The following is an 18,574-nucleotide window of genomic DNA, read 5'->3' as shown; positions in this document are numbered from 1 at the left end:
TTCATTCAAATATTACATCCTTAGCACATTCATCCGGCACAAGGCGGGCACCCTTAATGACATTGTCATAGTACTATTCGGGCTGGCGATGCTCCTTGCCCTTCGGTGGCCCCTCTGTCACCAGCTTCTCGGCGTCCATCTTCCCCCAGTGCACTTTCGCACGGGCTAAGGCCCTGCGTGCACCTTCAATGCAGGCGGACCGCTTTATGACTTCAAGCCGCGGACAGGCATTTACCATCCACCTGACAAGGCCAAAGTAGCTGTCGGGCAGGGGCTCGCCGGGCCACAGCCGGACTATAAGGTCCTTCATGACCAGCTCGACCGCCTTGTGAAGTTCAACCAGTTGCTTCAGCTGGTCGCTCAAACACATCGGATGTTCGGCCCCAATATACTGGGAGCAAAACAACTTATCCGTCGAGCTCCCTTCCTCAGCTCGGTAGAACTCTGCGGCATCAGAGATGTTGTGCGGTAGATCTGCGAATGCTCCTATTGAGCTCTGAATTCAGGTAAGTAAAAGGAAAGTCTCCTTCACATGCTTGCTTTGCATAATGAATGCCTTACCCGCCGCTATCTTCTTGGCCACCTCAATCTCCTAAAGGGCCTTCTATGCTTCAACCTTGGCGTCTTGCACGCTCTGGAGGGCCTTCGCAAGCTCCGACTCTTGCGTCTTGGAGTCACACTCCAAAGACTCAAACTTTTTGACGAAGTCCTGGAGCTCTTGCTAGACCTTATCAACCCGAGCCTCCTGTTTTCGCGCTCGGTGTGCTCCTTGGCCGGTTTGTCTTCGGCCTCAGACAGAGCCTTCTTAAGGGCCGCCACTTCGGTCGTGGCCCCTATTATATACACGATGCTTCTATTAGCGTCAACAATTCTTCCTTTATATGACATTCAGACAGGGTATCACTTACCGTTGTTCTCCTCAAGCTGCCTCTTAATGAGGCCGAGCTCTTCCTCGGCCCGCCCCAGGTCCCGCTTCAGTCCGGAGACCTCCGCAGTATGGGCGGCAGCGGCCAGCAACAACGCCTGCTTATTCACATAGACATAATATGATTAGACTCCTGTCGAAGTTATTTGATCCTTTGTTAGGCCTTTCTTTCGGAACACCAAACAGAGTATCAGGGGCTACTGTCTATACTATGATATTTTCTCATAATTACTTACCCTGAAACCCGTTAGGAGGTTGGCGCAGGCTTCGGACAATCCGCTTTTGGCGGACTGAACCTTGAAGCGCTTCCAGCAAGTTGTCCGATGCCTCTAGATGGACAGAGGTCATCGGCGCAGGCGGCTCGCCCACCTTAGCGAGGGGCTTCCTGCTTGAAACCGGACCCACGGGAGGTTCCGGCGTGGTATCTGGCTGGGGGCCAAGCTTGCTGCAGCCCCCCTCATCAGAATCCATGGGGATCTCCCCCCATGTGCCCGGCATCGGGGGTTTCGCCTTGAGGCGCCTCTAGAACTATCTCCCCCTGGCCTGGTATCCTCAACACCTCGGTGTCGTCTGTGGGGGGGGGGTGGAGGCCGTCGGCGGTGAATCATTGTTCATTGCGGATGAGCTCAAGGAACCATTCGAGGAGGATAGGTCGATGCGGGCTTTGGACGGGCTGCACGAACATATCTTAACATGATAAGAAGCCATAAAGCTGAACATGCCAGAAGTGTTATGGTATCCGGATACTCACAACTTCGCCAGGGGCTTGTCCCTGGGTAGCCACTCCTCGTCACTGTAGGCGGGTTGTGGAGTGCTCTGGAGGGAGGGTCCTTCCCTTCTTGGACCCTTCGGCCTCCCCGGATGGGGCGGCCTTCCTTTTCTTCTCCCCCTCGGTTTGGGGGAGGGGGTTTTCCTCTTCCTCCTCCTTGTTTTTGTTGGAGGAGTGCGCCTCGGTGTCTTTGAACGACGAGTTCTACACCACCTTGGGCCGGAGACTTTTCCTGGTGACTGTGGCCTTCTTCTTGGCCTTCTTCTCCGGCACATCATAGGGCACCGGAAACAAAATCTTCGTTAGGAGAGCTGTCGCTGTGTCTTCGGGTAGTGGAGCTGGGCAGTCGATCCGCTTCGCTGTCGCCACCCAGTCCTGTTAAGATTGGTGGGAAGGCTTGAATTCCTTCCACAAATATATTAGGGAAAGGAGCATCTTGTAAAACATAGAAGACTTACCGGATTGGCGGAGCGCTTTGCAATTAGCCCACGATCTTGGCTAACGGGAGGAGGTACCTCGGCGGCCTTGACCAGCACCTTCCAGATGTCCTTGTGCATCGTGTCGAAGAGCTCTTGCAGCGTCTGGTGTTCGGCCGGGTCGAACTCCCACATATTAAATGCCCTTCTTTGGCACGAGAGGATCTGGCGGAAGAGCATGACCTGGACCACATTGACAAGCTTGATTTTCTTTCTTATCATATTCTTGACGCAGTTCTGGAGTCCGGTCAGCTCCATTGGCTCGCCCAGGCTAAACCCTTCCTTTTCCAGGAGGTATGCCGCATGGGGATGCCAGATCGAAATTCAGGGACCGCCGCCCAGTTGGAGTCGCGCGGCTCGGTGAGGTAGAACCACCCCGATTGCCACCCCTTCACGGTCTCCACATAGGAGCCTTCGAGCCAGGTGACATTGGGCATCTTGCCCACCATGGCACCTCCGCACTCCGCTTGCTGGCTGACCACTATCTTCGGCTTCACGTTGAAGATCTTCAGCCACAGGCCGAAGTGGGGCTTGATGCAGAGGAAAGCCTCACACACGACGATAAACGCCGAGATGTCGAGGATGAAGTTGGGGGCTAGATCGTGGAAATCCAGCCCATAATAGAAAATGATCCCACGGACAAATGGGTGGAGGGGAAATCCCAGTCCGCTGGCGAAGTGGGCGAGAAACACAACCCTCTCGTGGGGTTCCAGAGTAGGGATGATCTGCCCCTCATCCGGGAGCCGGTGCGCGATGTCTGCGGCTAAGTATCCGGCCTCCCAGAGCTTTGTGATGTCCTCCTCCGTAACCGAGGAGGCCATCCACTTTCCTCCCGCTCCAGACATGTCTGGAATGGCTTTACGGAGAGGGTGAGGACTTGGGCGCTGGAGCTCGAGAGTGCGAGAATGGATGAGCAAAGGAGGAAGAAGGCGTGGGTGAGAAAAGGGGAATCCCTATCCCTTTATAAAGGCGGTAGCAACTGTGCGCCACCCCACTTGCCCGTTAAAATCGCTTATTCCCCAAGCGCCACGATTAATGGCGTGGTTGGGGTACCCACGCCCGTATTGATGAGAATCCCACGATAAGGGGACACAATCTCTACTATGACAAGACGTGTCAAGGAAACCGCCTCGCAATATGTGGAGTAGCTGGTTGTGAAAATTGGTTCGAATAATGACCGGGCCGTGGCGTGATGTCACGTTATAAAAAGTTGTCAGCAGATTAGATTTGTGGAATATTGTGCTCTCTGCGGTGGTATATAGAGTTTGTTTTGTAGAGTCGGACACGATCCTTGTGTTCAAAAGCTTTTACGGAGTATTCGGAGAAGGAACCCGCCTTGCAATGCCGAAGACAATCTGCGCGCCGGACTCATCGTCATTGAAGCCTGGTTCAGGGGCTACTGAAGGAGTCCGGGATTAAGGGGTCCTCGGACAGCCGGACTATATACTTTTGCCGGACTGTTGGACTATGAAGATACAAGATTGAGGGCTTCGTCCCGTGTCCGGATGGGACTCTCCTTTGCGTAGAAGGCAAGCTTGGCAATTCGGATATGTAGATCTCCTTCTCTGTAACCGACTCTGTGTAACCCTAGCTCCCTTTGGTGTCTATATAAACCGGAGGGTTCAGTCCATAGGACAACAACAATCATAATCATAGGCTAGCTTCTAGGGTTTAGCCTCTACGATCTCGTGGTAGATCAACTCTTGTAATACACATATCATCAAGATCAATCAAGCAGGAAGTCGGGCATTACCTCCATCGAGAGGGCCCGAACCTGGGTAAACATCGTGTCCCCCGCCTCCTGTTATCATTAGCCTTAGACGCACAGTTCGGGACCCCCAACCCGAGATCCGCCGGTTTTGACAGCGACAGCTGGGGCGTTGGTTAAACCGGAGGACATGATGGTGTACTCGTATTGGCCATAACGAGTAACAAAGGCCATTTTGGGTATGTCCCTGTTCTTGATTTTGATTTGATGGTAGCCCAACCTCAAATCCATCTTAGAAATGACTGAGGATCCAGCGAGTTGATCATACAGATCGTTGATCCTGGGGAGCGGATACTTGTTCTATATTGTGACCAAGTTGGCGGGTCGATAATCTACAACCATCCGATCCATACCATCCTTCTTCTTGACGAAGAGGACAGGACAAGCCCATGGAGATGAACTAGGACGGATGAAACCCTTTTTCAAGGACTCATCGTGTTGTTTCTTAAGCTCGGCTAGTTCTAGTGGTGCCATCTTATAGGGTCTTCTAGAGATTGGGACAATTCCTGGGATAAGATCTATCATGAACTCGACATCTCTGTCAGGTGGGACACCTGGCAGTTCTTCTGGAAAGACATCTGGAAAGTCACGGACTATCGGAACGTCTTTGAGGTCTGGCATTAAGAGAATATAGCTGTCGCTTTGCAACTTGGGTCAAGACATTGACTACTTCGCCTGATGGTTGTGTATGTTGGACAGTCCTGGAGAAACAATCAATCTTAGCATGATGGGCTGACATCCAGTCCATACCTTAATGTTTGAGGATTTGGGAGCTATCAGGGATGCAAGGAAGACAAGTCTGTCAACATGAATTTCATTCCCTTGGCTTACTCTAGATGTTTGCCATTTGGATCCCGGGGTTTGAATTACCATGGAGGAGGGCATATCACAAAATGTGGTGTTATGCAAAGGAGCATAGCTCTTGGATATAAATGAATGAGATGCTCCAGTATCGAAAAGAACAGATGCCGGATGGCAGTTAACTAGGAGCATACCAAGAATGACGTGGGGATCATCCTAAGCCTCTTCAGCTGAGACACAGTTCACATGGCCACGTGCAGCAGTGGCGGGCTTGCCGTAGTACACCTTCCCTGTTGGCTTTCCACGGCTGAGGGAGTCCCGGATTAGGGGGTCCTCGGACAGCCGGACTATGTACTTGTGCTGGACTTTTGGACTATGAAGATACAAGATTGAAGACTTCATCCCGTGTCTGGGTGGGACTCTCCTTTGTGTGGAAGGCAAGCTTGGTAGTTCGGATATGTAGATTTCCTTCTGTATAACTGACTTTGTGTAACCCTAGCCCCCTCCGGTGTCTATATAAACCGGAGGGCTTAGTCCGTAGGACAAGAACAATCATAATCATAGGCTAGCTTCTAGGGTTTAGCCTCTACGATCTCGTGGTAGATCAACTCTTGTAATACTCATATCATCAAGATCAGTCAAGCAGGAAGTAGGGTATTACCTCCATAGAGAGGGCCCGAACCTGGTTAAACATTGTGTCCCCCGCCTCCTGTTACCATTAGCCATAGACACACAGTTCGGGACCCCCTACCCGAGATCCGCCGGTTTTGACACCAACATTGGTGCTTTCATTGAGAGTTCCACTATGTCGTCACCATAAGGCTTGATGGCTCCTTCAATCATCCACAACGATGCGATCCAGGGTGAGGTTTTCCTCCCCAAACAGATCTTCATATTCGGCGGCTTCGCACTGCGGGCCAACTCGCTTGGCCATCTGGAGAAGATCGACAGCTACGCCCCAGTCCATTAGGTCAGGTTTGGAAGCCCGAACTACACTTCCGACATCCGCGGAGACTTGATCTTCAACGGATTCGAGCCCATGACTAGTGCGCCATACAGTCGCGATGAGCATGACTTAGATCTGCCATCGGACGATATTCAGGAGAACGCACCTACAGCTGCCCTGGCTTTTGATTCGGAGCGGATCGTGATGTCCGAGGACGGGTGCATAGACCCCCTCCACGGGGGCTGCACACTCATCGGCGGTAGAGCCGAACACAGACTTCTCCCTCAATGAGGTCTGTGTCATCGGACCCTCAAACTCGTTGAGGGAGTCCTGGATTAGGGGGTCCATAGACAGCCGGACTATGTACTTATGCCGGACTGTTGGACTATGAAGATACAAGATTGAAGACTTCGTCCCGTGTTCCGGTGGGACCCTCCTTTGCGTGGAAGGCAAGCTTGGCTATTCGGATATGTAGATTTCCTGCTCTATAACCGACTCTGTGTAACCCTAGCCCCCTTCGGTGTCTATATAAACCGGAGGGTTTAGTCCGTAGGACAAGAACAATCATAATAATAGGCTAGCTTCTAGGGTTTAGCCTCTACGATCTCGTAGTAGATCAACTCTTGTAATACCCATATCATCAAGATCAATCAAGCAAGAAGTAGGGTATTACCTGCATAGAGAGGGCCCAAACCTGGGTAAACATTGTGTCCCCCGCTGTCGGTGTCAAAACCGGCGGATCTCGGATAGGGGGTCCCGATCTGTGCGTCTTATGCTGATGGTAACAGGAAGCAAGGGACTTAATGTTTACCTAGGTTCGGGCCCTCTCGATGGAGGTAAAACCCTACTTCCTGCTTGATTAATATTGAAGATATGAGTAGTACAAGAGTAGATCTACCACGAAATCGTAGAGGCTAAACCCTAGCAGCTAGCCTATGATGATTATGATTGTAATGGTGATCGGCCTTCTAAGGACCAACCTCTCCGGTTTATATAGACACCGGAGAGGGCTAGGGTTTACATGGAGTCGGTTACAAGGAAGGAAACACAATATCCGGATCGCCAAGCTTGTCTTCCATGCAAAGGAGAGTCCTATCCGAACACGGGGCAGAGTCTTGAGTCTTGTATCTTCACGCTTCAATAGTCCGGACGATGTGTATAGTCCGGCTGTCCGGATACCCCCTAACCAGAACTCCCTCAGTAGCCCCTGAACCAGGCTTCAATGATAATGAGTCCGGCGCGCAGTCTTCTCTTCGGCATTGCAAGGCGGGTTCGTTCTCCGAATACTCCAAGGCAATTATCGAACACTTAAAACGTGTCCGGATCTGTGAGATGATTCTCACATACCATTGTAAGGAACATAGTATAAATCTGATCTGCTGGCAATTTTCATACGTCGTGCCTTTGCATTGAGGCTCGGTCCAACATGAACCGGCGTTTCTTGCCCCACCTCAACTCGCGTTGCGAGATAGTTTTATTGGCACGTCCTGCCAAAGCAGAGATCGTGTTCCTCTTATTACGGGATCTTCCATCAATATGGGCGGGTGTAACCCCATGACGACCATTGGCATGACTCCGTGTGTTTTTAGATAAGTCTCAAACGGTCATGCTGAGGACTCTTGATATTCTCCCCCTTTATAAAGGGGCCGAGGCCTATGCCTCTTTTCTACCTTCCTCGCGCCTTCTTGCACCTTGAGTTCTAACACCCGAGACCTAAGCTTCAACACCCCAGATCCTCCAATATGTCCGGATCCAACCCTCAAGGCCGGTGGGTGGCCTCCTCGATCCAAGAGGAGGATATTGCGAAGCTCAGGGAGGTCGGATATCTGACCGCCGACATTCAGCACAGGCTTCCTGCTCCAGGGCAGGTCATCCCTACACCAGAGCCCAACGAGAGCGTCGTGTTTGTTACTCACTTCCTTCGCGGCTTGGGCCTCACCCTCGACCCCTTTGTGAGGGGGCTCATGTTCTATTATGGGTTGGATTTTCATGATCTAGCTCCAGACGCTATCCTCCATATCTCATTGTTCATCATTGTGTGCGAGGCTTTTCTCCACGTCACTCCACACTTCGGCTTATGGCTCAAGACCTTTAATGTGAAGCCAAAGATGATTGTGGGGAGATATGTCGAGTGCGGAGGCGCCATAATAAGCAGGAACGTCGATGCCCCATGGCTAGAGGGTTCTTTCCCAGAAGTATCCGATGTATGGCAACGGAGGTGGTTTTATGTCACCGCTCCCAGAGGCACAAAGTGGGTGGCCGCCCCCGAGTTCCGCTCGAGCCCTCCATCACAACTAGCATCTTGGACAAACGTAGGACGGAATTGGGGGCCCGCTGGCGATGTACCAGTACTGCAGAGCCACATCCAGGAGTATCTTGAGAGGGACATTAACCTTGTCAGCATAATGCAAGTGATGTTAATCCGACGGATGTTGCCGTGCCAACGCCGGCCTCTCCGGATGTGGGAGTTCAACCCAGAGGGTCCGCGGACTGTTAAGCACTTCTTGGGCTTGATGCTCGAAGGGATATGCAAATTATCATTGGGACCAAAAGTAGAGTGTCCGGACACCACCGAGGATGCGGGCCTAAGCTGCAATCGCCTAGATACCCAAGTAAGTAACCTTGATACTGGACACCTTGTTTTATATCTGTCATAGTTGTTGTTCTGAAAAACCCTCCGTGGCCAGGAATGGCTCAGCAAGGCGGAGAGAATCAGGTGTCCGGGGCCACTTCCCGAAGGCTCGCCCGGTCCAACCGTCGCCAAGATGCTTGACCGGGTGCTCAGCAGAATGCCCTCAGAGAAGGACAAGGGGAAGAACAGAGAAACCAAACTTCACACGCTACGCATCCGAACCGGGGGAATTGTTGCCTCCCCAAAGGAGGATAGTCGGGAAGGGGAGGCTAAAGCCCCCTCCCCGCGCGGGAAGAAAAGGGCCGCCTCCAAAGACTTGGAGACGGAGATGCCCAAACCAGGGAAAGAGATGTCCCCAGGGGGCTCTGCCCAGATGGGCACCCTCACCGCATCATGCCCGCCAGCGGGCCAGCTCTCCACTGAGTTGTATGTTAATCGTTAATACAAAGGTATTGTGATTCTCCGAGACCAATAATCAGGATTCGTTTTCTGTAGTCCGGCTAACTGCTCTTCTCAACAGAGTTCGTGTACGGGGGACCGTCCTCCGGAGATGATGGAGAGCGAGACCCCACCCACCTCTCCGCCTCATGAAGCAGGTGACACCGAGGTGTCGTCATGGAGGATTCCGGATCGACCGAAGCCGGAAGCTAATACGTCAGCCGCCCTGAGCCAGGAGCGTTTGGCTCCCACGTGGGGCGATGAGAAGGGGCCGACACAGTTCGATGTCCGGCCAGACATATTGACAGGCCTTCTGGAGCGAGCTGTGCTCTCGGAAGAGCACCACTCATTAATGAGCGCGGTGCTCAAGAAGATTTCATCCGCTACAAGCGGTTTGAATGAAGCATTTACGAGCCTGCTTAGAGGCTTTGAGGTATGTAGTGAAAAATACAATAGTTTTTATTGGTTGTGAGGCACGCGCTAGGTGTGCTCCATATGGATAGTAGCCCCTGAGACTCTGGTTGCCAGCCCTAGGCGGCAAAAGGAGGATCATATTGTGCAAGTACTGATTGCGCTGTACATATGCGCAGGTATTTAAGGATCCGGCTGCCAAACAGTCCGTTGAAGTTGCCGAACTAAGGAGGCAAATTGGATCTATTGATGCCGATATCATGCTGGTGAACGAGCGGCTGAACGAGTCACAAGGTATGTGATTTGCTTTCCTTATTATGTTGTATAGGAAAATATGAGAGTGGCATAGTATTAATGCAATATGCTTGGACTGCAGATGGTGCTGCTGCCGTGGAAGCCCTGAGGGCGAAACTTGCCCAGGGCAAAGAACAAGCTCGGGTTAGCAATGCGGCTGCCATAAAGGCGGCCGAAGAATTGAGAGCCGAACAGGATGCTCATCGCCGAAGCGAGGAAAAGATAGCCGAAATGGCTGTGGAGTTGAAAAATTCCGCCGACCGGTATGAACTCCTTGAAAAGGAGCATAAGGCTAGTTCGGCCGACCTGAACAAGGCACTTAATGCCACCAAGGAGATTCGGACTGAGGTCAGGGGTGTGCAGGAGGAGCTTCAACAGGCCGGAAAAATAGTGGTTGGGGGCTCCTACTTACCGCGGACGAATTTTTTTGATCCGAAGTACGCTCCCCTGGATGGACGCTGGAGTCCTGCTGATGCGTATGCGGACTTGGCGAAGAGTACAGCTGATGCAGCCAAGTTTTTTGAGGATCAAGGTGATAAAGAAGAGGAGAAGCTTTTCTGGTCGCAGTTCAATGCTCCCACTCGCCCGTTGCCATTAAGTGAGAAGATGGCTGCTGTGGCGAAGCTTCATAGGCTGTTCGGGCTTGCAATGCGGTCTATAATAGACCATCTTTGGCCGAAGGGGCCTAAGCCGAACAGTTACTTTGGTTTGGTGCAGCAATTCCTTGGGGCCGTGCCTCAGATTGATGCCATGAGGAGGTCGACGTGCGTAGAGGGTTCACGAATGGCTCTTGCCCGTGTTAAAGACTATTGGACAGATATGAAGGCCACCATTATAGCGACCCAGGATCCGGCGGGAGGCCAGTGTCCGGCCGAACACTACTTGGAGCAGGTGATAGAAGGTGCCCGCTTAATAGGGCCGCAGTGCTCAAAAAATGTATTGTTCGAGTGACAAATCGAATCACTGTAAAAACAATGTTATTTTGGTTATAAGGTTATATTTATACTTTTTGCCTGAAAGTATTATTGTGTCTCCTGTGCGGCCATTATATATATATATATATATATATATATATATATATATATATATATATATATATATATATATATATATATACACATACGGTCTATTCTGCTAATATTAGCAGAATAACTATTCTGCACACCACTTCCACACTGCACGCTGAACGCTAGTGCACTGCATCTTCTTGACGACGAGCACTGCAATATAGACTAGTGAACTTGTCGAAAAAAACTGCACGTGTTACTTTTTCAGTACTGTTTTTGCTCTAATTTTTTAACCGTTTATCGGAATGAGGTGTGTAATATACCGTTGAAAAGCTATGGATTAGGCGCAACTTCGACATGTTTAACACTTTTCGAGATTTCACACGGTTTAAGAGCAGTTTTGAAAATGGTGCGGCCCATGACGAGTGGCAGCGAGCGTTTTTTCGCGATTTCTTCTAAACCGCTTGTCGGAACGAAGCAAATGATACACCATTAGAAAGATATCGTTGAGGCGCATCTTTTTCATATCTATTATTTTCTCTAATTCATTGCGGTTTAAGAACAGTTTCAAATTTACTAAAACGCGGAATTCTGTTTTTCAATTTTTTTTAAATGTTCGGTACTGTTTTCGCTCCCGTTTTCTAACAGTTTGTCGAAACAAGGCGTGTGATACGCCATTGGAAAGCTATGGACAAGGCACAACTTTCATATGTTGAAATGTTTCTAAGATTCTTTACGGTTTTTAGTTAATTTTGAAAATCGTGCGGCTGACGACGAGAGGCAGCGGCCGTTTTTCGTTAAATATTTACAAACCGCTGGTCGGAATGATTCAAATTATACGCCATTGAAAAGATATCGATGAGGCGCAACTTTTTCATGTAGAACACTCTGATTTCTTACGATTTAAAAGTAATTTTGATTTTATCAAAAAGCAGACACTCTGTTTTTCGCGATACCCAAATCGACGAAGGAACTGCATCAGACAGATGAGCGCACTGCGTCAGACAGAAAACCACATTGCATCATACAGTCAAGTGAGCTACATGATTTTCTTTTGTCTTGAGTTTTGTTATGTATTTTTTAGTCAGACACCACATGAGCTGCATTCAACGGTCAATTGCACTGTAGTGGCCGGTGAAGTTGACTGATTCGGAAACACACAAATACCTCCACATGAGCTACATCCGATGGCCAAGTGCACTGCAGTGGCCGATGAAGTTGACTGGTTCGGTAACACACAGATACCTCCACATGAGCTGCATCCGACGGTCGAGCGCACTGCAGATGCCGATGAAGTTGACTGATCCTGAAACACCCGATGCGTTTTTGTCATTTTTGAACTAGTTTTTTATGAACACGTCCAAACTTAATTACTGATGCGAGTGTACTGTGTTTTAATGTTACACGTCTAAATGGATTTCATTTAAAAAACTAAATGTTAAACTTTTGTTTCTTTTTTACAAATACGTGCAAGCTGAGCTGAATTTGCCAAGGCTGGTGAACTCCATAACCTTTTTTGTCTAACCATCCTACAATTAAAACAACTGCAGTGTACTTCTTGTCAATATCTAGGGGCTGCTGGAACAAAGACGGGGCATGAACTGTGCAGTACTGTCAAGCCGAATGGTCGTTGATAGTCTGGGCTGCACGAACCAAGCTGTTGAGCTGCCTTTTCCCAAACTTTTCACATCAGAACTCACACACCTATGCATCGCACTCCACAACCAAAATATACAGCAAATAAAACATCCATCGACCCGCCGATCAAACTACATGCCCTGCACACGATCGCAGCGGAAATCCGGCCACTGAACTGCATGCACGACCACTAAAGTTTTACATAAACTAAAAGTTTAAGGGAGACCAAGCTAGAGTAGGAAGGGATGGACATGATTTTAAGCCGTTGAAGCAGCTCAGGGATTAGTATGAGCATTCAGTAAGTCATGGGAGCACCTGGAAATAGCAGAAAAATCCTGCAAACAAACCCGACTGCACGCATGCCGATGGACTGCACCGACGTGCGGGCACTGCATGCTCTAGTCGGACGGACTGCGGGGACACCGGCGGACTGCATCGATGTGCCTGCCGTCCTGCACGCGCACATGCCGCAAACTTCTTGGGAGAGCTTCACCCCGGTAATGGCAGATGGGCCAGTATTGGAGCTCCTCATCCTTCTCTCCTGTGAATGGACGGTGTGGGTGAGCACCCAGGAAAACTTCACGGCGGCATGGATCCTAGCGGATCTGGTGGTCATCAGGGGATTGGACAGTGTCGCCCGCTCGGGAAACCGGGGAAGCAGGGGCTGGATGGTGGAGGCCACCTCCACCTAACGGGCGACGGTGGGGAGCTGCTGGCACGCCGGAATCCAAGATCCAGAGCAACCCCGATGGCAATTTTTGAGGCACCGAGCTGTGGATCCTCGCTCGATCCGGGGCGGGACAGTGGGGTGGAGGTGCTGCAGCGGGTCCGGCGCGGGTGGAGATGATAGAGGCAAAGGTGTCCCGTCTTTCGATGAGATGATGGATATCGCTTTGGTGGAAGTCGACTTTGACGATCCGACTACAAACGTGCAAGGATGTCGCGCCTTAGCAATCGCTAAACCAACTCCGAGAGGTTATTGACCACGCCGGAGCACGATCAACCTGACCACGAGGGTCTGGTTCCTGCGAGCAAACGAAGAACAAGCAAATACTGAGATTGCAATCTGGATATTGCGAATATAAGATGAAAGTTTTATTGATCGAGGTGGGGTTCTGTGACGCCTTTGTCTGGTCGTTGAAGACAAACGAAGTACGCGAAGTTGCAGCTATGGCGAACTTTTAATCTAAACAGAACCCAAAGTCTAAACGGTGCCCTAAGGGCTGTATATATGGAGGAAGAGAGGGGGAATTTCGTGGCCCTTGGTGGAGGGGTACGAAATCAACCCTGTCTCTTGTTTCCCCACACATACGGACTCTAAAAATAGCCTATACTAATGTATTTCGAAATTACATGGGCCTGGCCCAATAAAAAGGTGACGCAGCACCTATAATAGCCTCTGGACGAAATTTATGAAGTGGCATCTTGTATATTTCGTCCAAGGCTTCATGCACTCTTATGTTGTCCTCAAAGACCTGAAATCATCACTCGTAACTCCGTTCTTGTTCCCCTTGCGCATGCCATCATGTCCATGCTTTCTCTTGCTCCAATGTTCATCCTTCTCCAAGCTAGGCCCTTCATTTGTAAGCAAAACAAATGTATCCAATTTAGGAAGCATCGTATTCTCATGAACATTAGAATCATTACCAAGAAACGAAAGTACCTGGTAATTTAGTTGGCGTGCGCGAGCTCTAGTAATTGGTCCAGTATGTATAGCAGCAGGGGCTGTGGGTGTAACAATGGTATTGATGTCCTCATCATCCTCCCCTTCTTGAAATGAAGTCGTCCTCGACGGAAGTTCATCTTCCTCACCCAAATAAGGCTTCAAATCTGCAATGTTAAAAGTGGGACTAACCCCAAAATCTGCAGGCAGCTCAAGTTTATATGCATTATCATTTATTTTCTCCAACACCTTAAAGGGACCATCAGCACGTGGCATTAGCTTTGATTTGCGCAAATCAGGAAATCTATCTTTACGCAAATGTAACCAAACAAGATCTCCAGGTGCAAACACAACATGTTTTGTACCCTTATCTCTAGCAAATTTATATTTAGCATTCATACGCTCAATGTTTTCCTTAGTTAACTCATGCATTTTTAAAATCAATTCAGCACGTTGTTTAGCATCAAAATTAACCTTCTCCGAAGATGGAAGAGGCAACAAATCAATAGGTGCACGAGGTAGGAAACCATACACAACTTCAAAAGGGCACATTTTAGTAGTAGAATGCAATGAACGATTATAAGCAAATTCAATATGAGGCAAGCATTCCTCCCACATTTTCCTATTATTCTTCAAAACAGCCCTAAGCATAGTAGACAATGTTCTATTGACTACTTCAGTTTGTCCATCAGTTTGGGGGTGACAAGTTGTACTAAAAAGCAGTTTAGTCCCCAACTTAGCCCATAAACATCTCCAAAAGTGGCTAAGAAATTTAGTATCACGATCTGAAACAATAGTATTTGGCACACCATGCAAGCGAATAATTTCACGAAAGAACAAATCAGCAACATTAATAGCATCATCGCTTTTATGACAAGGTATAAAGTGTGCCATTTTCGAGAATCTATCCACGACAACAAATATGCTATCCCTCCCCTTCTTTGTTCTGGGTAAACCTAAAACAAAGTCCATAGATATATCCTCCCAAGGAACACTAGGTACAGGCAAAGGCATATATAAACCATGAGGATTGAGTCGTGACTTAGCTTTTTGACATGTAGTGCAGCGAGCAATAAAACGCTCAACATCCCGTCTCATCTTTGGCCAAAAGAAATGTGTAGCAAGTACGTCCTCCGTCTTTTTCACGCCAAAGTGTCCCATTAATCCTCCTCCATGCGCCTCCTGCAACAACAAAAGACGAACGGAGCCAGCTGGAATGCATAGCTTGTTAGCACGGAGCACAAATCCATCATTAACGACAAACTTGTTCCATGTTCTTCCTTCTTTACAATTCTGCAATACATCTTTAAAATCAGCATCATGCACATATTGATCTTTGATGGTCTCCAAACCAAATATTTTGAAGTCAAGTTGTGAAAGCATAGTATAGCGACGAGACAATGCATCAGCAATAACATTTTCTTTACCCTTCTTGTGCTTAATGACATAAGGGAAAGTCTCAATGAATTCAACCCATTTAGCATTTCTACGATTCAGTTTAGCTTGACTTTTAATATGTTTCAAAGATTCATGATCAGAATGTATAAAAAATTCTTTGGGCCATAAATAATGTTGCCATGTTTCTAAAGTCCGAACAAGAGCATATAATTCTTTATCATAAGTAGAATAATTCAGACTAGGCCCACTCAATTTTTCAGAAAAGTATGCAACAGGTTTGCCATCTTGTAATAACACACCTCCTAATCCAATTCCACTAGCATCACATTCAAGCTCAAAAGTCTTATTAAAATCAGGAAGTTGGAGTAAAGGAGCATGTGTCAACTTATCTTTCAATACCGTGAAGGCTTCTTCCTGTGCGGTACCCCAAACAAAAGGCACATCCTTCTTTGTAAGCTCATTGAGAGGTGTAGCAATGGTGCTGAAATCTCTCACAAAACGCCTATAGAAACCAGCGAGGCCCAGAAAACTCCTCACTTGTGTGACCGTTTTGGGCTGCGGCCAACTCTCAATAGCTTGAATCTTGGCTTTATAAACTTCAATTCCCTGTGGAGTAACAACATAACCAAGAAAAGACACTCGGTCGGTGCAAAAGGTGCACTTCCCAAGGTTACCAAACAAACGTGCATCACGTAGAGCAATAAAAACAACACGTAAATGTTCCAAATGTTCCTCCAAAGATCTGCTATAAATCAATATGTCATCAAAGTAAACTACCACAAATCGTCCAATGAAAGCACGTAAAACTTCATTCATTAATATCATGAAAGTACTAGGTGCATTAGTTAACCCAAAAGGCATGACTAACCACTCATATAATCCAAACTTAGTTTTAAATGCTATTTTCCATTCATCCCCCAATTTCATACGAATTTGATGGTATCCACTACGCAAATCAACTTTGGAGAATATTATAGAGCCACTCAATTCGTCAAGCATATCATCTAGCCTAGGAATAGGATGACGATAACGAATAGTGATATTATTAATGCCTCTACAATCAACACATATACGTGATGTACCATCCTTTTTCAGCACTAGAATAATAGGAAGAACACAAGGACTAAGGGATTCGCGTATATAACCTTTGTTGAGCAGCTCTTTTACTTGACGCATAATCTCCTTCATCTCCTCTGGATTGATACGGTATGGCGCACGGTTTGGCAGTGAAGCACCGGGAATTAAGTCAATCTGATGCTCAATCCCTCGAATAGGCGGTAATCCCGGTGGCACATCTTGTGGAAAGACGTTAGCGAACTCCTGCAAAATGTTAGTGACAGCAGGAGGCAAAGAGGAAGGCACGTCCTCGAAAGAAAATAATGCCTCTTTGCACACAAAAGCATAACAAACAGATTTGCTGAAATCTAGCTCATCAATATCAGATTTGGTGGCAAATAAACATGCGCTTTTCAATTTTATTTCAGAATCAACACTAGATGGTTTATTATTAGGCTTCATTTGTTGCTCAAATTCTTTTGCCACAATCTGATTTTCGCTCTTATTCTTCTCCTGTTTTGCTTTATTAGCTCTATTAATATCATCTTTCAAAATAGAATCAGGAGTCATAGGAAGCAAAGTAATATTTTTATCCTTATGAACAAGAGTATACTGATTGTTTCTACCATGGTGTACAGAATTTTTATCAAATTGCCATGGTCTACCAAGTAATAAGGAACATGCTTGCATAGGTACCACATCACAATCAACATAATCAGCATATGTAGAGATACTAAAATGCACACGAACATTACGTGTTACCTTAACCTTGCCGTTGTTGTTGAACCATTGGATGTAGTAAGGATGTGGATGTGGTCTTGTGGTGAGAGAAAGCTTCTCCACCATCTCCATGCTAGCCAAGTTGTTGCAGCTCCCTCCGTCTATGATGACGCGCACAGAATGTTCCTTCACAACTCCCTTGGGATGGAACAAATTGTGCCTCTAATTTTGCTCAGCTTGTGTGACCTGCACACTCAAAACACGTTGAGCAACTAAACATTCATACCTGTCAGCGTCTTCAGGAGCCATGTATTGCGTCTCATGATCAGAATCATCTCCACCGTGTTCTTCACGTGTAATAAGAGCCAACATCTCCTCATCATAGTCACTAGCGGACTCATACCCACCATCCTCAGTAGCAATCATCACACACTGAGATTTGGATTCTCTCGCATAATGACCTCTTCCCTTACAACGACGTCAAATAATATCACTTGTGTGCCCAGTTGATGCCATGGAAGAAGAAGAGCTCTGCGTAGGCCCGGCAGGTGCGCTCTTGGCAGATAGTGGAGGTTGTGCCTGCTTTCTTGTATCATGGCTGGAGGTAGCACCTGATGGAGGTGCTGGTGCAGTTGAAGTAGAGGATGCACGCGGTGTCCATGACGAAAGTTGACCTGCAGAAAAGTTAGTTCGCGCCAATGCCTGTCGATCCTGCACGTCACGTTCAGCTTTACAAGCAAGATGAAATAAACGAGTGATATTAGTATACTCCTTATAGTCTAGAATAGTCTAGAATGCCTGTCGATCCTGCACGTCACGTTCAGCTGCAATTTTTGAATCAATTCACGTTGATAATATGGTGGAACCCAACGAGTACGCATAGCAGTTTTCAAAGCAGCCCAAGTAGCGGGAATAGGATATAATCTACAATGTTCAGACCACCATAAACATGCAAAACTAGTGAAAGCACAAACAGCAGCAGCAACCCGTCTCTCCTCGGGATATTGTAAACATGTAAAACGTTGTTCAGTTTCTAACTCCCAAGTAAGATATATATCAGGAACATATCTACCCTCAAATGGTGGAATATTCAATTTCAGTTTAGGAATATGGACATCATCTCGTACCTGAGGTGGTGGTGCAGGCCTACCATTACGAATATATACCTAAGGTCGACCTGCTGGTGGTGGTGCTGGTGGCTGCACGTAGTTCTGATTTTGATCAACCTCATCCTCATAATCGCCCGCATACTCATCATCCTCCTGGGTACCAGCAGCAGCAGTAGCAGGAGCCAAAGAAGCAGCAACAGCAGTAGCAGCGGCACCAGAATTTTGTCCTGGCTCAATAGGAACACGCTGTGCTCGTCCATACTGATTCGGAAGGGGGCGTAGTTCTTGTTGTTGCAGAGGTGCGATAGGTGCAGCCGGCGGTGGTTGTGGAAAGCGCGCGAGCAATTCATTAAACTTTCTATCAAGCTTTGTTTCAAACGTCTTCTCAATGCCATCTATCTTCTCCATGGCCTCGTCAAATCTGTTTAGCACATCTTGCACCTGTCCACTCATCATTTGCTGAAATTTATCATGTAGCTGTTTGTTCGTCAGGTTCTCCCAATCAGTCTCATCAGCTTGTGAT

Source organism: Triticum dicoccoides, chromosome 5B (assembly GCF_002162155.2).
Source record: "Triticum dicoccoides isolate Atlit2015 ecotype Zavitan chromosome 5B, WEW_v2.0, whole genome shotgun sequence".
Lineage (NCBI taxonomy): Eukaryota > Viridiplantae > Streptophyta > Magnoliopsida > Poales > Poaceae > Triticum > Triticum dicoccoides.
This window is presented reverse-complemented; position numbering follows the sequence as displayed.